Source organism: Chiloscyllium punctatum, chromosome 8, assembly GCF_047496795.1.
Source record: "Chiloscyllium punctatum isolate Juve2018m chromosome 8, sChiPun1.3, whole genome shotgun sequence".
NCBI classification, from domain to species: domain Eukaryota; kingdom Metazoa; phylum Chordata; class Chondrichthyes; order Orectolobiformes; family Hemiscylliidae; genus Chiloscyllium; species Chiloscyllium punctatum.
The window spans coordinates 8,544,470-8,565,150 of NC_092746.1; the positions used below are offsets into that span (position 1 = coordinate 8,544,470).

Here is a 20,681-nt window from a genome sequence, read left to right on the forward strand (position 1 = left end):
TTTGACAAGTACCTCTGACAGTTCAGCACTCACTTAATACTTCACTCAACTGTCAAAGTGATTAGGATTGATTACCCAGCATCACACGATGATCAGAAGTTGAAATAACTCATTCATTGATCTGTCCGTTAAGCTAGCTAGCAATGCCTGGTAATGGAGATATGCAGTATTTAACTTTTCATTCTGATCCTAATCTATCCCAGAATGCTGACATGTTTGTGATAAGGAAGCAAGCAAAGCCTTAAAATAGATTTAATTATCAGTTGAACAGATGATCTGTTTACTGTCTGGAAAGTATTATCTGAAGAACATGATGTTTTTCTAGCCTGGTGATAATTATCCAGTATATAAGGAACATGTACCTTTTTTTGAGAAATTAACTATAGTGTTTTTATATTGTAATATTGTCACATTATTACATGATAATATGTAATAAAATATTTGATTACATAAGTTTTCATTTGAATTAGGATTATTTTCCCCCTCATTGAATGTAATTAAATCCAAAACCAGTGAAAACATTGAATTGACACCCAAAGGAGTTAGGGAGAATATCAACTAATTTCTCTTTAAAGCTGTTTCCTAAGCAGTTCAGTTCCAACACATGACAGCCTAGTATTTGTTCCCTCTCTGATATTTCACACCTTACATATTGGATGCCGCTTGTACAAAGAGAGCACAGTAGGTAAGCAGAGATGTGAAATCAGAAGGTCAGCTGTCATCTAGACTACATATTATCATTTCGACAACCTTCAATTAAAGAGCTACAATGTGTAACATTACTGCAGATATTATCACACAGATGTGTGTGTGTGTGTGCGCTAAGCTGTGGGATCCTCTAGTTTACAGCTATACAAGTGATATACTACGTACAATTGCAATTTATCCCTTGATAACCTTATAACAATATAATCAGTTTCCTATCATACTCATCTTACATTCAGATGATAAATGACCCATACAAAAATGTCATTATAATTGATATAGCAACAATATCCTCAAACGTACAACATAGTTGACATTGTAACAGTAATAACAATAATATGGAATCAGATGGAGCAGACTAGCACTTTCCTGAAAGTTGGGTCCACATCATAGGGTTTGGGCCCCTGACTGGCAGGCTGCATGGAGATACAAATTAGTATTCACTAGCCTTATTAACATAAAACTAATGTCATAACTTTGAGTGAGCCAATGTCCCAAGTATGGTACCTATTTTATCCCAGTGTTTTCCAAAATATAAAGGCTATCACCTTGAATGCAGTGTTGGTGGTACGGTGAAAGCTCAGAGGGTAATGCAATAGTTGCTCTTGATCTTGTTCTAATTGTCAATTAACTAGCCTTACATAGCACACATATTGCACGCAATCTGTCATTTCGACACTTGATTTTAGATGAAAGTCTTTAATCTAGTGAGGATTTGAGAAGAAAGAGGCAACAAGTTTTGGCAACAGCCCCAAATTGTGAGGCTTGAATGGCTGAAGGCACACGGCCAATGATGGAGCAAGGGAGGGTGAAGGATGCATGGAGGTTTGAAGCACAAAAAGTTAGTGGTGGCTAAAATCAATCAATCACCACGACAATTGTAAGGATGTAATTGCATCTACCATTTCCTGGCATTGTCATGCATAAACACCTAATGGTCCGGCAATCCCTGCAAGATGTCCACCAATTTACTGTCATTACCCCAAGCAAAACTCCAGTGGAACAAACAAAGGAAAGCTGGAATGCTTGAAGGGATTTCAAGGTAAAGCTTTTTAATACAGATCTATTCTGCTATAACATGGTAGTTGCATTGTCATGTGACCTCATGTTACAGAAAATTGCACAATAGAAATAATGGGACCGATGGGAAAAACAAGGTTGGGACAAACCACCAAAAACATCAGTAAAAATCGAAACAAAAATAGTACTTACCCCTAATACAAATGATAGCAGTCTAAGTAAATGTTAAGATCATATATTTTAATGAAATAACACAAATTTAATTTAACGGGTTTCTGAGTTTGCTGAGTTACAGTACTGTATTAAGAGGGGGGGTGAAGGTCATCATTATTACTTTCAGCTGCAGTTCTGGGTGCAAGGTTACAACAAAACAAAATATTTAGTCCAGAAGTGGATGGCTGTGGGTCGCTGTCCTCAGACGGTTTCTTGGAAGTTGGCTTAAAAAAAAAGGCATCTGGTTTTTGCTGCTTTGCCATCTTTCTTCTTTCATGAAGCTGTTCATAGGGTGCCAGATACGACATTATACCATGGACTGCTCTCCTGTTGCATTCTGCAACTGCTTCTCAACTTCCTTCAGGATGAAAGGCAAAAGTGGAAAGTATTCATGGTGCTGCATCCTGGACTTCATCGTTTTCATCACAAGCTTCAATTTCCCCAGTAGCTACAAATTGTTGTAGACCAGTCTCCACTTCTTCAAGTCCAACTTGCTTTGCAAGAGCGACACAATGTCCTTTGATTGCTGGAAGCTCCTCGGATGGTTCAACACTTTCAAAATCATGAAGAAAATCTGAAAGAAGTTTCTGCCAAACAATCCTTACTGGCATCACCCCAGGCCTCCACAATGTGGTCAACAGCATTCTTAATGTTAAAGCTCTTCCAAAATTGAAGATTACCATTCTAATTATCCCCCTCAGTAGCTGCAATCAGCTTCCTGAATTTGCACCTTAAGTAATAAGCTTCAAAAGCTGCCATTGCATCCTGGTCCACAGGTTGAACGAGAGAGGTTGTGTTCGGAGGTAGAAATAGCACTTTGGTGTTTTTGGAAATCTCACCATTGGTGGGAGGATGGCTTGGTGCATTGTCCAGAATGAGGCGAATCTCAAAATCTAAATCTAAATCTATTCACCCGCAATAATTTCTAAAAACATCCTCAAAAACATCAACGATAAGGTCAGAAAAAATTTGCCTCATCATCCAATCTCTTTTGGTTGGCCTGAAGTAAGAGAGGACTTAAGGTAACTGGGGATGGAATCACGTAATAGCCAATGGGAGTTCACATTTTTAAAAAGTTGCTCCCCAATTCACCAATTGCATTACAACCATATTACACTGACAAATGCATGTTTTAGGAGAACGAGCTTTACAGTGGATGAACTGCAAATATATAAAAATGTCACGTCTTGCGTATAGATTTGATGTTTAACTTTATTACTACTGTCTTCCATGCGAAATTTTCCTGTTGGTCAAATATGACCTTCAACATTTCTTTTTACATTATAATAGTTCACTGATTTCTAAACGTGACAAATGTGAAAGTTCTGTAGTTGAGGAAGTGTGCATCAACAAAATAAACCATGCTGTGTCCGTTGTATTTATGTGATTAATTGCTAGTTAAAGGCTTTACTACAGTTCATTAACCTATAATTTAAGTTGACTTTGCTCATTAAAGTTATTGCTCTTCTTTTACCTTGTAGTGATTTTAGAACTGAAAGATTCATAATCATAATCGATTCATATCTGGCAGAATTCTGTTTTACTGCTTAGATTAATTTCAGTTCTACACATGTAGTTTGCTGACAAAATTAAATCTTGCCAATATGAACATTTTCATTCATTATTGATAACATTCTTTTTTAGTTCAAAGTATGCAAGGAAACTCCAAATGTGCAGCATTTTAAAAATATTATGGCTGAACTAAACAGATAAAGTCAGACATATGTTACATCACCAGCACCCACTTATAAGTTTTCAAGCCTGTCAATCACCCATTCTCAAATATACCATGTCACTGTATCTCACCACCTCCCCCCAACTCTGCCAAGACCAGGAGCACTCAACTCTTATTCACATTTATGTTCCAATCATGAAGGATAGAGGGCAAGAGTGTGGCGCTGGAAAAGCACAGCCGGTCAGGCAGCATCTGAGGAGCAGGAGAATCAACGTCTCGGACACAAGCCCTTCATGAGAAAAGCACAGCCTGACCTGCTGTGCTTTTCCAGTACCACACTCTCAACTCTGATCTCCAGCATCCTCAGTCCTCCCTTTCTCCTAGTTGATTTCAACCATGGAGGATAACCCAGTTGACAAAGATCAGTTCTACACAGATTTCTGCAAACTAATCTAGAATGTCCCACGCAAGGACAAAAATTGTGATCCTTAGCAATTTCTGCCCTATTGCTGGCTATAACCACTTGATTTGGAAGGAAGTGTCTGCAATTAAAACAGGTGTCTACTCTTGGAACTCTGTGCAGAAAAGCAGCTACCATAACAAATACCGTTTTTCCACAAAAAGATTGTTTCAAGACAACACGAATGAATTTCTGCTCCAGACACTGGCCCCTGATTTCCACACCTTGATGGGCCAATGCCTCCTGGGGAACATCCTGCATTCCAGAGTCATGCTGTGATTTTCTAGCACCACTCTTTTCGACTCTGATCTCCAGCATCCGCAGTCCTCACCATCTCCTAGTTGATTGTAACCTTACTGTGAATTAGTAATGATCAGTCTGAAATACCCTGAGCTCACCACTGGTGCCACTCAAGAAGAACTCTGAACACATAAGAGAGTTATAGTACTGGACACTTCAAATGAGGTCTGCAGACCCAGTACCAAAAAGAACAAACTGGCTGCATGAAAATGACAAGGAGTTTGAAGGTCTGCTAGCAATACGAAAGTCAGTTCATTCGGCTCATCTTGTTCATCTAAACGGCCAAGAGTAAAAGACAGTCCACAGTCAAATTACCATCAATCATGCTGAATAATAGTCTGCCAGTATAGAACTGGATGACAGTCCAACTCTGATCGAAACTGTGATGAAGAATCCACCTGATGAACAGCAACAAAGCCTCTGGAGTCAATGGAATTTGACCTGAAGCAGCTAGTTACAATGGCTGTAAAAGTCATCACCTCAATTTTGTTTTTGTCTCCAGATCCTTCCAGGAGCCTGCCAAAGCCATATATAGAATCTCCCAGTTTATGGACGATTAATGCACAACACAGATGACAGATGCCTTTTGCCAGGGTTGGCAATTACTTTAGTTTCAGCTACAATGCCACCAAGCAGAATTAAGTCGCTGGCTAGCTCCCACAAGAAAAGTGTGAGACACATAGGAATCCAGAAATCCCCAAGATTATCCAGAAACATATGCCTTCAGAACACATTACCATTCCAACATGTGCAGCAGTATAGGATATTAATGCAGTGCTATATTACAATTCGCTATATCAAACAAACATGATGATGAGCACTTTAAGCACCTGGCAAAACCTTGAAATGTTCTTCAAAACACCAAGCAGGGCCTCCAAAATGGCTATGACACAAAGAAGTCCTACTAGCAAAGCACTAGCTGTTGCACATTCTCTAATGGTTCCTGCAACTTTAACAATTGTCAAACAAAGGTAAAAGAGGGACTTCCCACCTAAGAAACAAGAATGGACAATATGGGAAAGTGATACAAAAGTAAAAACATTTTGAATGGAGTCATTTTTTGGGCGTAATGTTTGGGAGGGTTTGTTGCACTGAGTTCAAACAAATTCTTTCACCGTATCTCACCAAACTCCACTCATTAATTGCTTGCTCTGTAGCATCTCTCTCATCCAATTTCCACTCTATCTTACAATTGTTCAAAGATTAACTTGTCACTCCATGAATATCCGCCAAACAGTTGCCATCCATTGTGACTGTGCCATCTTTGAAAGCTCTTGATGCACTCAAACAAGCACCGGAGGTTCAGTTGCTGACATTTGTCCTAGACGTGACAGAGGGAGAGAAATTGCTCACTGAGTAGTGTCGTGGAGGTCCTGTTGGGCAGGGTAGTGCCAATACAGGCCTTTGTCTCCCCTAGGACCAGCAGATGAGGCCACAATACGAGACCATGATGGTGCAGTTGGCACCTGAGTTTGCTGTAGTTTCAGCCATCTGAGGAATGCAAAACAAGATAAGGAGGAGGAGGTCACTGTCCTTTTCCACTTAGCCAGGGCAAATGTCACCATCTTCTGATATATTACACTCTGCTATACTATCCCATCAAGTCTAATGCTCTACCACTTTCCCTATTAGCTGCAATATCTTCCCTCACTTTCTGTCAGCCACTCCAACACCTGACATTACAAACCCTCCATGCCTTCTGTGCTGCCTTCTCACTCACTAAAGACAACTCCCCAATAGCATCAACAGAAATAGCTACGTTACTCATTTGTATCACTCATAATACCAATTTCTCTCATTCCAAGTGGAAAAGAGCTCACAAAAGGGCAGAAGTGGTCAAAGCAAGAGGTGGGCTGCTTGACATTTGCGGAGAGGATCCTGACTTTGAGTAGGCCATGGATTGGTATCGAAGGCTGCTCTTGACTTAGTGTGCCAGGCCCCTGAGCAAAAGCTATTCTGTTTGAGGTGACTGAAATCTGCTCACAATCATGACAAGCTTCCTTGCATTGTGGCTGTGCTGAATAACAAAGCAGTACAGCAGTGATCTCTGGCTGAAGGACCAACGTGCATAAAGTCAAGGCAAGACAGGAATGTAGTGAACATCCAGATAGCCTCTGAGTAAGTGCACACTATGACAGCAAGTTATGACAGAGATGCAGCCTGGTCCAGTTGATGAGCTTTTTGCAGATCTCCGAGTGCACAGTATTCATGCTGCAGCTTTACAAAGAGAGAGTTGCCAGTGAGGGCTGACATGCAGCATTGAAGTACATAAGTGATCAGTAAGCGAATTGGAGATGTGCCATGAGCCTTAGAGGTTAGTACCTTTCGAATGCTAACACCTATACATGTGGGGTGCCCTGAGATGTTGGTGCCTGGTATCCAGCATGGAGCTCCTTCGGGAGCAAGCAATGAGCTAAATTCCCCAGACACCGGCTCTGGTTTCCTTGTCAGGTCTTATCCAATGCTGATTTTGTTTGGCGAGTTTGGTAAGACAGAAAGCTGGATATGAATGATGTGATTTTTGCCATTAACAGGGCATTTAACAAGCAATAATCATTTGGCAACCTGCTGCTGCCCAGCAGGAATCTCATCCTGCAATTTTCGGAAACTATAAAAAAAATGCAGCTAGGTGTTCTCAATGTTAACATAGACCTTGCTGCATTCATCACCCAATTCTGACACATACCTCAACACAGCACACCTTTATCAGACATCCTTAAAATTCTGCCCACTGCGTTTTACTGAAACGTAGGTGGTCCACATAATCATTTTCTTATATACCCATACGTTTTACCTCATAACTTTATGTACTTCCACTGCTGTTGGTTTCAGCAGAGGTAGAGTCAGAGTCAGATCTGATTAACATGACGTTCTTGGTTGATCTCCTCGGTCTTTTCACACTCATGAGGGTCCTGCCAAAGACACTATTTTTATTTGTGTTCGGACATCCCTGTTTCATTGAGATAGAGGCGATCTGTTGGGTCCTGACTGAGGGAGGCACACAACAGGTGAGAAGTGAAACTGCTTTATTTGGCAACTTTACTTCATGTTGTCTTCCTCATGGCTCACCATACTCCACTGTTAACAATGCGCAGAAGAATAGAGAGTGGTGGAGGTCAGTGTGGGATTGTAAGGCCAAAGCAGCTGACAACCTAATTAAGGTAGCAAATACATTGTCATTCAGAATCTGTACGTCTGTGATCAAGCTACACATCGACTTATTAATAAATAGTTTTATACTCCAAAAATCCTGCCACCAATGGAAAAACACAACATTGGAACATCTTACTACATCATTTGTACACATTTGAAGCAAACTCCTCCAACCACTCTGCAACCTAGCAATGTTATGTTGCACATTCTCTGCCACTTTATCAACAGCCCCTAGTCTACAACATGTGTCCAGTTCTGCAGAGCTTGACAAGCTGTTGTTTCCAAAGTTGATTCTTCACGGCAACCACTACCCCCATGATTTGCTCTTCCTCACTTGTGAAGTGACAGTCATTGTTTGAAAACCTGACTGGCTTTCCAACTGGTTCCACTGAAGAGTTAGTGCGTGATATAATGTCTCAGCTACTCTGCAGAACATTTATATGTGACCTCCAATGATCATAGGAACACAGGAACAGAAATAGGCCATTTAGTCTCTCAAGCTTGTGCAACCATTCAATATAAGATTATGGCCAGTCTGTGGCCTAACTCATATCTGTCTTTGGGCCATATTCTTTAATGCCTTTGCTTAACAAAAATTAAACAATCTCAAATTTGTAATTAACAACTGATCCAGTATCCACTGTTTGTGGAAGAGAATTCCAAATATCAACTACCCTTTCGGTGTAGACTCTCATTCTCAGATTATGCCCCTATTTCTAGAATACCCAACCAATCGAAATAGTTTGCCATGATCTATCATGAATTTTCCTTTTCATATCTTGAAGACATCAATCAGATCACCGTGTAACCTTCTAAATCCTGAAGAAAACAGGCCTAATTTCTCCTCATAACGTAACCACTGAAGGCCAGGTATCATTCGTGTAAACTTGCATTGTGCTCCAAAGCTAATATGTCTTTTTGAAGGTTGTTGTGCCCAGGTCTGCTCACAGTATTCCAAGTGGAGTATAACCAGAGTTTTGCATACCTGCTGTTACAACATGGGGTAAACCCCTCTGCTAATTTAAACCCGACACACAGAGAAAATCACCTCACGCTGTAAATGTTAAATTTCAAAAGGCGATGAACTATCCCAGAGGTCACTATTTAAAGTAAAAATTAACAATTTTATTCTTTAAGTCCAACAGCAAACATTAAAGCAATGGCTATTTACCACTCCTTTCTCTTAAACCTATCTTTTACCACCCACTCTGCAATACTAGTCTGATAAAAACCCCGAATTAATATCAACAAAAATAAAACTTTGCAAAACCAGTCAGCTTTGTCTATTCTCCTTTGTAGATTTGTTGCTGTATTTTCCTGGGTTGTCTCTTCTTCGGCCTTCTGCTGCAATTTTTTTAAAAATGGACAGGTACCTTTCAGAGAATTCTTAGCTCAAAGTCTATATTTTGTTGGCGTTCTTGGCAGTTCTTTGTAGTTCTCCCCCTAATTGTGCAAAGTGTCCAGTTTTATACCCCAAAATATTGGATCATTTCATTGGTTTTGATGTCATCAAAAACATGGTATTTCAAATTCGATTGAATTTTGGTATCTTGGGGCATAATGTAAACTGATTGGCCAAATATGAATTTGTTTTTGTTCCATAGCAACACAACTCCAGCTATTTGTTTCAACCAAGTGTGACATTTTTATTTTGTTCAGGACTCTGTGCTTTCAGTCAGTCCTTACTAGCTTTTCAACTCTCTTAAAGGCATAGTACACACCTACACAACATTGCAACATAACTCCTACATCCTTCTACTCCAGTTCTCTAGACATAAAGGCCAACATTCCATTATCTTTCTTGACTATTTTCTGCATCTATTCATGGCATTTTAAAGATCTATGCACCTGAACCTCAAGTCCCTTTGAACTTTCACTTTATTTAGTGTCATACCATGTACAAAGTACCCTGATCTGTTATTTTTCAGGCCATAATGGCACCAGCCACGTCTAAAATATATTAATCTGTACCAAAGCGTTACATCCAAATATCTTTGACAAAGATGCACAGAAAGTGGATATTCTACTGTAATAAGATGGAGTCCAAGGGCTCAAGTGATTTCTAAGTTTGCTATTGATACAGACATGCCTTTGGCAAGTTACTTGAAATACAAACTACATATACAAATACACCATTCCATTTCAACTTAAAGGGATTTAAAGTAATAATGGCTTTTAGACTTGCTGCCCATGTCCTCCAATTTGGAACTACAAATAAATATATTCTGAAGGCCATTCATAACTATAATGTTAATGGTGCAATTAGATTACTTACAGTGTGGAAACAGGCCCTTCGGCCCAACAAGTCCACACCGCCCCACCGAAGCGTACCCACCCATACCCCTACATCTACATCGACCCCTTACCTAACACTACAGGCAATTTAGCATGGCCAATTCACCTGACCTGCACATCTTTGTGACTGTGGGAGGAAACCGGAGCACCCGGAGGAAACCCACGCAGACACGGGGAGAATGTGCAAACTCCACACAGTCAGTCGCCTGAGACGGGAATTGAACCCGGGTCTCCGGCGCTGTGAGGCAGCAGTGCTAACCACTGTGCCACCGTGCCGCCCAGCAATGTATTGCTGAGCCATCAACTCATTGTATGGGCAGTGAAAATGAGTGGAAACTTGTTACGATGAATATTACAAGGGGTGGTGGGTCTGAAGATGGGAGGGTCTTCCCTTTAGGATTGATCAGAATTTCTCATGTGATTACATTCTTGTCAGCTCATTACATTGGAACATAGTAATAAGAGTAAGCATTCAGTCCCCCAATCAGTTCCATCATTCAACGGGATCACAGTTGATTTGTAGCCCATTCCATGTACAGAACAACCTCAATTATCCAAACGAGACAGGCAGGGAGTATTTTGTTCAGATAATTGATCGTTCAGATCTGATCGTACAAAGTGGTAATTTATGAGTGCGGTTATCCTAACATGCCTCATTTATCTGGCAATTCAGGCCATTACGCAGTTTTACCGATAACTGATCTGATCATAAGCAAGTGGTAATCTGAGTGCCGGTTATCAAACATGCCTCATTTATCCGGCAATGCACACCATAATGCCATTTAACTGAATGGTGAGTTGCCTATTGCCATTTTTACGGTACCTTGAAATCTTGTTCAGATAATCTGAAATTTGGATAATTGACACTCTGATAATTTAGGTTGCTCTGTACCTGCGTTGGGCCCATATTCTTTAATAACTTTCAACAACAAAAATTTACCTATCTCAGATTTAAGATTGATCCAGCATTCCCTGTTGTTTGTGGAAGAGAGCTCCAAATTTCTACCACCCTTTGCATGTAGAAGTGTTTCCTAACATCTCTCCTGAACAGTCCAGCCCAAATCCTTAGAATATGCTCCCTAGTTCTAGAATCACCAACAAGTCAAAATAGTTTACCCTTATCTAATCTGTCTTTTTCTGTTAATATCTTGAAGACTTTGATCAGACCACCCTTTAAAGTTAAAAATGCTCGAGGTTACATATGCACGCATGGATAAAACACAATATTCTTTTGGGGGCAGGGGGGGCAGTAAATGTTTTGCCCCTGCTTGGATCTTCCAGGCTCCAACATCTGGATATCATTCAAAAGGGTCCCTCACAGCATTTCACTCTCGGCAACATCGAAGTATCATTCGATTTCTGCTCATCAGCCTGACACCCTCCTGCAATGTCAGAGACCAGGCAAAAGCAGTGAGGACAGACAGGATTTTCTTTCCCTGAAAGATGGCAGCAGCATGTAAGGTTGCAACTGCGTATGACTGTCACACAATCAGTGATTGCATGGTTTCTCCATCACATTCTTCACGTGTTACTAATATCTGTCACTTTGTTATAACCTACCGACGTAACATTATTTGCAGCAGCCTTTCACACATCTGCCAGTGTTCATACTTAAAATATAAAAGAAGCTACAATACCCAGTAGCTCCTGCACCATCAACTCACCGATCTTTCCCCACAACTAGTAGATTTGATAGCTTTTCACCAAAGCTTGTATCAGACAAGAGCACAACTACAAAAGATAGCTTCAGGATATAAACACTTCATGTTCTGAAAGCAAGACATATTGGACTGAAAATGTCGACTGTTTTAACAGTTGAGTATCTCCAGCACTTTGATTTCATTCCAGACCTTTTCTGCTCTACTTGTAAGCTACTTTCAGGAACACTGATCATCGTTCACACTGATATACACATCATGTAGAACAGTGCACAGTGCTCAAGCTGTTGTTCTCCATAGCCCTCTGCGAGAAACATAAGCTTTAGAAAGTGGGAACTGATTCTTTTTTTAGGTTTTGGGAGTCAACATATTTTAGACCCTCTACTTGTCTGTAATAGACAAATGCCTTTTTAAAATTGAGGTTCAATTTACATCAGCACAGTTCCCATGTAATCCTGCAAAACTCCACTGTGACGTTTTGGTCAGGAAACTGAAAAAGAGAGAGATTGTTGGTGCCAAGGAAACAAACGATCTTTAAACATTTTAAAACATAGAGCAAACATCTATTCCCTAGAGGAAAGGAATAGCACTGCTCCATAATTTGGCTCGTGATTTAATTAGAGACATATTAATCCAAAGTCATTGCTCCTCAAGTCTAGCTGCTGTCAGGTTCTCCCAGGCCTGCCTTGTTTCATGATAACCCTATCTTCTTCAGAATCCTCATCAGCATAAACTCCCTCAGCATCTCCATCAGACTCCATTTCTCTTCTTCTGAGGAGATAAAGGAGGGGGAGATGGTCCAGCCACTTAAGTTCTCATCTAAGCTAGGTTACACAGAGCACAGCAGACAATTACTATTCTGGAGATCCCGCCCAGTGAGTACTAGAACGTTCCTCTTGAGCAGTCCAGGCAACAGAAGGGTATCTTCAGAAGATCAATTTTCTGTTTAATGATGGACCCAACAGATACATGTACTGAGTCATAGCCTTGTTTGACATTAGTCTGAAGAATGTACACGAGGTTTTTAGCCGTATCTTCTGGGGTTTCACTTGTCATCTACAGGTCAGCACAGGAGACGATGCAGAGGAAGCAAACACAGGTAACTGGATATTGGGTGCACATCTGCACAAATTGTGGACATCTGGACAATGCCTTGAAGTTCTAATTGATATGTATGCCCCTCACTTGAGGGAACTTAACCATGGTTGCAAATCAAATAGCTCAGGCATCTTTGCATTCTGGGTCTACTGTGAATTGAATAAACTGTTATTTCTTTCATAGAAAGGGTAACCGTGGACACACAAATAAATTCATGGGTTGCCAATTGGGAGATGATGCACACACCCTCAATTGAGTTTTGAAAGGAGCCGACAAGGAAGTTCAATACTGTGGTGATCACCAGTGCCAGAGGCATAGCACTGCTTTCCCAAGCTACAGAACTGCCTGTAGTAGGCAGATGTAGGTGACATCATCTCTGATCATGTGAAGAAATCTACAGCACTGCCCCTTCCACTTATCTACAGGTATCTGCAATGACTTTGTAACTAGTCTATAAACACTGTTTGATGCTGAAAACCTGTGATCCACTCTTCAAGTAGTTTTTTTTTATCTACCACTGTAGGCCTTGAACCTCATTTCTCAGGTTTAATTGGCACTATCATTCCATCTTCTCTTTCTCGTCCTACCAAGCCTCAGCAATTTTAGTACAGCTGTTGGGCTAAGCTGATAAAACGTCGAGCATGGAAGTAGAGATTTGTGAAGAAATATCAGGAATGAGATGCTTATTTTTCATGTGAAATCTTAACATAGTCGAAGTATCCTTTGCAGGTTTATTATGCTGCTAATATGTTGAGTGAAATCCTAGACTGCAGCCACCTTCAGTCCATGAGTCAAAACTGATTTTTCTGTTGTTATTTCTGCCTTGTACCAAATCTTAGTAGCCATGATCTTACACTGCTCTCCATGAATTCAGCAATTATCAAAAGTGAGACTCTTTGCAGTCGTCATTAGCCACTGCATTATAGCCCTACATTTTTGGAAATTACTGCCTTTATAAAATTAAGTACATGTGGATGAAACTGTTGTGATGCACAGACCTGTGAATGCTCCTGGACGACTACATGTGGGGAAAAAAAACCCATACTTTCAACACAGTTGAGTTTTAGGTGCCTTCTTCTCAGAGCTAAATGAATCATGAAATTGGTTGGGATGTTTATTTTCGGAGCTGGTAGCGCTTATTTGCCTTTCTGCTGCAGTGAGTGCTTTCCTTCATTGCTTAGCCCTTAACTAAGTTCTCACACAATAGTATTTTTAATCTGTTTCGATTCCCTCCATTGCGGATGGTTGTACTGTGCAGGAACTTGTGCAAATAGATCTCAGGTCCTTTCTATCTGTACTGCGTACTCTCTACAAGACCTTATTTTGTGAAACAATTTAGAAGAGGAATGGTAGTTGTAAAGGTTTCATTTCATTTGTTCGTCTTCTACCCTCATCCTCCAAAGTCCACCATACCTTCATCATCATAGATGGCCTTTTCCTTTTCTTTGGCATCTTCTCTATCATTCAATATCCCCTTCCAATGTTACCTTTTGATATTCATGTTCTTCCCCGATAACCCTTCCATCCAAATCCCCATGCCCAGCCTTCGCCTTATATCACCCAACGTAGAATATGGTGATTCTTTCTTCCTCCCTTACATACCTAATTAAACCCATTGTGTTTCCCACTCTAAATATGCAAATCCAAACTGCCCTATCATTATGATTCTCCCTATTGCATCCAGCTTCCTCCCTCTATTCTTTAGATTCTTACCATGCCACTTAAATATCTGTACCTAGGTACCTAGTAGCTAAGATGGTGCTAAGAGGTGACATTACAGACTTTGACTGCACTCATTCGAGTGCACATGACAATAAAGACTATTCCATTCTATGCCCCCAACAACTATGTCCTTTAATTTACATTTCCAACTATGCTGTTTTGCTTAACTCACCTTTCTCTGAATATTTAAAGTTGAACAGCCTTTTCAGCTGAGCCTCCTCATTTGGTGAGTCCCTGTGGAGTTATGAACCACTTTGAGTTAAGCCCTACTTGCCAATCTTGATCAGGTTGGCCAGCATTACATTCCATTGCTGTCAGCTGAAGGTGGGAAAAGGTGATTCCTCAATCTGTCCAAAATAAAAACAAAGAATCTTGCAAATTTTCATTACGAAGATGCTCATGTTTCAAATGCTAACATCAAGTCAACATGACTGAGTGCCAAATAACATTTTGGTCACTGATACTTAATTATGTCACCAACCAGTGACACAACATCCCCCCCCCCCCCACCCCCCGCCCACCCCTCCCCCCCCCCCCCAGCACCTGCTCTTCTGTCGGTATGAACTGAAAGATTTTGACTGGGGGGAGGGGCGGGGGTTTGATCGCCTGTTCCTTCCCTCTCCCTCCTGCAACCAGGCAAAATACAGTGTATGAAATGTAACCTGGTGTAATAACTTGATTTTTACCCAGTGTACACAGTGCATTTGGTGAAGGTACCTGTTAGGAAAAGCCAAGAAATTGCATACAATTGAGGCTGAGCATCAGTGCTTGATGGATTGCTGGTGGCTTGAGTGAGCACTTTGAAAAGAAGGATGTGTAGGTTGTAGGATGGAAGGTTTGTAGGTTTTAGTGAGTGTGAGATGGGACATGATGGCATAAGCTTAATAAGGAGGAGTGAGAGGGTGAAGCAATGTGCACAGCTGAATTTGGTGAATGCACAGTAATGATCTTTCCTAACTGTTGAGGTCATTAAAACAATTTCTACACTGAATCCAAGTGTGTGGAACAGTGTTCTGACTGCAAGCACTAAATAAGAACCAAAAGAACTGTGGATACTGGAAATCAGAAACAAAAACAGAAATTGCTCGTACATCTCAGCAGATCTGGCAGCATCTGTGGAGAAAGATCAGAGATTTTGGGTCCAGTGACGCTTCCTCAGAACTGATGGAAGCTAGGAGAAAGTTGGCTTTTATGATGAAGATAGGGTCATGGGAGGGTGTAAGGAGTAAAGGATATATAGAGTTAGGGCCCAAAGAAAGAGAACAATTGGATAATGATCAGCAAAGGAGAATGAATAACTACAAAAGGGGATTATTAATGGCCAGCAACGAGTTGAGTATAATAGCAGATCATTTGATTTCCAACTGTGTTTCTCTCTCTTTGGGTTCGATCTCCACCTATCGTTTACTCCTTAATCCCTCCCCTCATCTATGTTTACTGATCACGTGCTCTCCCCACCCGATCTTTTGCATAAAAAAAAGAACATTTCCTAGCAACCATCACTTCGGAAGGGTCACTGCACCCGAAACATTAACTCTGATCTCTCTCCACAGATGCTGCCAGATTTGCTGAGCTTTTTCAGCAATTTCTGTTTTTGTTCCTATTACAGACCTTATGGGTTATCTTCAGCCACAACATTTTAGTGACAATACCAGTTTGTTCCTCCAGTTGTTGCCAAAGAACATCTTTCGTGACTCCTCATAGACTTCTGTGGACTAAGCAAGGCATAACTGAAACTTGACACAAACTCTGACTGTCTGCAATTATTCTCACATTGCCTCTTCTCCCCAACTCCAAATTTCTTCTTAGGATCCGCTTTTGAAATTCTAGAATTGACAGTATACTGTGCCAATCCTCAATGTACCTGCTGTTGCATCTTGGGTGCCAACCTCAAAAGTATAAGGGAGAAGGTGGTGACAGTTGAAAAGCCACTGATGGATGAGCTGAACTTACTTCCAGCTTTCCTATATGGTATCACCCTCTCTCCCTAACCCCATTCCAATCACGTCCGAATTAATATTAGTGCTTATATTATGCCACAGTCCATAATCCCAGTCCCAACTGGTCATTCATTCAATTCTAAATATGTTAATTGACTTTCTGTTTCACTCTGCTGGATTAGCAGGACAAGGGCTGGCAAAGGCCAGACATTCTTGTGTGTTAATATTTATGCACCGAGAGCAGAGAGGCATCATGTCCATAATGAGCCATACTTCCTCATCCCAAACCCAACACACTACCACCACCCTTTCTCAAATCATTTGGTTTATTTTATCCCAGGGCATCAATTTTCCATGCTTCCACCTCCAGAGAAAAATAAATCAACTTAGACTTCCTTGCCACCGAAGTTTTCACAGGTAATTCTGAAAGTCCTGGGGATTCCAGCACGACTATTTATTTTTTGCACTGATTTATTCTGACTCACCATATATCACAATCATCTCCTTTTCCAGAAACACATTTAAGTAATCTTAAATATTACTTGAAGCTTGTTAATTTTAAGCTTGAGTTCTGCACTTCAATGCTCATTTCAAGCGAAATAAATTTTCACGTCAACATTATCCAATCTGACAGCTTTTATAAGTATCAGATCATGTCTCTTTTCAATTATCATTTCCCTAAACAGCATTAGTCTTTCAGTCTCTTGAAAATGTAAAGCTTTAAATGCTCTTTAAGTTGCTTTGCAAAGCAAATTCGGCAAATGAAGTAGAACACACCAGTGTCTTAAGAAAATGATATAAATGAATGCCTTTCTTTATTTTGAGATCAATTTTCCTCTGATTAAGCTTTTGTGAATCTCCCTGGAATTTTTTTATGTTAACATCACTATATAAATACAAGTGTTACTGCAACACGAGCAAGACATCCAAAAATACTGAATGGTATCAAGGCCCATGGAGATAGTGCAGGAATATGATACTGTGGTAGTTAATCAGCCATGATATCAGAAAGTAGGGAAGGATAGAAGGCTGAATGGTTTTCTCTTGCTCCTATGTGCCTACTTCCCTAGATCATCTACTATCTCTGAAGGTAACGACAAGTAAAATTTCACATGGATGACTGTTCCTCAAAATTAGAAGACATTGGACATTTTAACAGTTTATAAGCAAGAGCAAAACCAGAGCACAATTTTTCAGAAGTAGGAATTACTAAAGGGAAAAATCTTGATAGATTGAAGGATAGGATCGATTAACATACAGAAGGGATGACTGTGCCAAGCAAAAGAATGTGGTAACGAAACAAATAATGAAACAAAAGGATGGGTCAAGAGGAGGTGCAAATAATTGCAACAGAATCATTACCAATACTTGCTGTCCAAAGAAACAGAAACCCAAGCTAAGCTCTTGAAGTTGTATTATCCTCTGCCAATGCTGACAAACTCTGCACTGGGAGACTCAAATTGAAAATGTATGGGTGTGTAATTTTAAACTTAAAGCAAAATCCCAATGGATACCATTTCCATAGTGCAAAAAGCACCAGAAAGCATTGGATGGCGTAAAACCTCATGGTAAAGGAGCATCTAGGTACAGAGATAATAACATGGTAGGTAGAATTTCATATTCAGTTTGTAGGGGAGAGATTTAGTTTTGTGAGAAGGATTTTAAACCCAAATAAAGATAAATATAACAGTTTGAAGGCAGAGTTGGCTAATGTAAAGTGAAAAACTAGATTGAAAGATAGGGTGATATTTTGCCCGGGTGTTTTGCCCGAAACATTGATTTTCAGGCTCCTTGGATGCTGCCTGACCTACTGTGCTTTTCTACTCTAATCTAGATACTAATCTCCAACATCTGCAGTACCGACTTCCACCTAAAGGATATGATAGTCTATACTGTGACAGATTTTAAAAGAGATATTTAATAACTTTCAGCAAAGGTATTTCTCAGAGAGAAAGCATCAGTGAGAGGGAACCATGGCTAAATAAAGATGTTAACGATAGCAGTTATTTCAATTTAATACTAAACAGGGCCTTGGTGAGATCACATCTAAAAGGACACATTTTGACCTCACTTTAAATATAAAATTACTTTTGAAACAGTTCAGAGAAAGCTCAATTGAGTCATTCCTTGAATACCACGCTTATTTTATGAAGAGGTTAAACAGGTTTGGCCTTTATTCACATAAGTATAATAGGTGATCTTATTGAAATATACTCAATCCTAAAAGGATTTGACAGGATTCTGATATTATACTTCCCCTTGTTAAAAAGACTTGGGGATATACTTTAGCAATAGAAGATTTGATTTTAAGAAGATGAACTACTTTCCTTTTGTGTGGAATTCTGTTCCCTGCAAAATAGTGGAGGTTAGGTGCCCAAATTTACTCAAAGCTTAGTTACATAGATTTTTGATAGACAAGGAAGTCAAAGATTATGGAAATCAGACACAAAATTAAGTTGCGATCACAAACAGATCAACAATGACAAGGCAGGCTCAAACAGCCAAATGGCCCAATATTCCTCAACAATCCCAGATAAAGCAATTAATATATGCTGGAAAGTTTGTTGTGAGTCAGGGACCTTTTCACAGGTAAGTTTACAAGATCTTGCCAAATTCAAACATCATAACAAAACAATGGATAAAAATGACTTACATATGTTTTTAATGGAGCAAATGGTCACAGGACTATGCCCTTAAATGCTAGGTGACCATTAAACTGACCTAAATATTCACTGCATTTTGGTTTTTATATCGATTTAAAGTCCAGAGATCTTTTCAGATTTTGAAAAATCTGAACAGATGCCAGATCTTTCAGTTTGAAATTTCACTGAGCCTTTGGAAACAAAGGCTTAATATATGCTGTCAAGTAAACTGAGAGAAACAATTTTATTGAACATGAAAGGATTTTCTTATTTCAATTGCATGAGGTTATCTCATTATTCATGTATGGCTCAGTTCCAATCCCAAATGTAAGATTTAGTTTAGAAATAGTTGTTTACACAGCTACAAAGGGTACAGTGAGCTTTCTTTAAGAAGACCTAATCGGGGTTTTATAGTCCATTGTTATTACAAACTTACATCATTAAGGTGTTGGTGGAACCACCTGACTCCAAATATGACTGCCAAGCCTTCATTCTCTAATTGGATATATTTACACTCTGCAATAGCCAAAGTCCTCGATGCATACATTATTGGGTGTTGCTCTCTCTTGGGTCACCTAATAGCTGTTTCTTCACATCCCTGTTAATGCAAAGGTGCCAGAAATGGAGGCCAGGTTATGTATGAACTTTCCATCATAATTCACCAGCCCAAGGAAAGACCTAAGCTCTGGTACAGCCGTTGGAACCAGGTCCCTCTCTTCATCTTCTAATCCTTGTGACCTGGTCTTGTCAACTCTGTAACCCAAGTAGGTCACTTGGGGTGCCAAAATCACAAATATATGGTTCCCTTCTAAGGTGTACACCCGCCTGGGAGAAACATCTAAGGACTATGTCCAAGTTCTCTCAGTGCTCTTTGTTGATTTTGTTAGCACATCAACTAGATAGTGACCTGGGTAGACATTGTAAAATGTTCTCCATCATCCACTGAAAAAGTGCACAGGCTGACAATATCCCAAATTAGCAGTATTGCATAATGATACAAACCCTCATGGAATATAACTGTAGCATACTTCTTGAAATCCTCATCTTACCAGATTTGCAAGTAGGCACATCTTATCTCCAGCTCTGTAAATGACAGGCCCTCTGCCAGCTGTGTGTGTACAGCCCCTATGCAAGGGACTGGATATTTATCCAGCTGGAATGGTGGTTTACAGTTTGCTTAAAATCCCCATAAAGGCAAACTTACCCATCGGGTTTTTTAATCAGTATGACTGGTGTTGCACATTCCGTAAACTGGGCTAGTTTGTTGAGTCCTTCGCTTCTCAGCCTTCTGATTTCTGCCTCTTCTTTTGCCTGTAAGGTGAATGGCACTGGACAGGCCTTGCAGGATCATTGAATTGGTTCATGGTCAACATGTAAGGTGGCCTTGGCTCCTCTGATACTCCCTAGACCTCCCTGAAAAGTTTCCAGGTATTTAATGAGGATTTCACTCAGGCATTTTGTTTTTAATTGAAAACATTGAGCCAATTTGGGTGAATCTTTCTCAATCAATTTAGCCCCATTAAACTTTTACTACAATTAGTGGTAACTGAACCAGCTACTTCTCATAACAGACCAGAACAAAACGCTGTACCCTTAACCTGTAAAGGTTCCCTGGTACAGGTTCTCAGGTCTTAAGCAAACTTAAGGGTTGGAGTCCAGACTTGTTAAAGATTGGTTCTGCGAGCTCAATGAGAACTGAGTGACCATTTAGCCAAATATTTTTCTTGATTGCTTAGTAACAACCAAATCAGAACCAATTTACCTGTTCCAAACCAGATGTAGATGGGCTTTCCGGGGATA

At 40.1% G+C, this 20,681-nt stretch overlaps 1 protein-coding gene across 5 annotated transcripts in view; it reads right to left on the reverse strand.

Moving 5' to 3' along the window:
* adcy2b (adenylate cyclase 2b (brain)) overlaps nt 1-20,681 on the reverse strand; it is a 617,126-nt gene that overhangs the window by 516,230 nt on the left and 80,215 nt on the right. The window contains exon 1 of one of the 5 annotated variants that reach the window (XM_072575139.1): nt 14,472-14,613. The exons of the other annotated variants lie outside the window; for them this stretch is intronic. The gene's annotated coding sequence lies outside the window, so the exon portion shown is untranslated. Of the gene's footprint in view, nt 1-14,471; nt 14,614-20,681 lie in introns of those variants that run through there. 5 annotated transcript variants of the gene reach the window in all.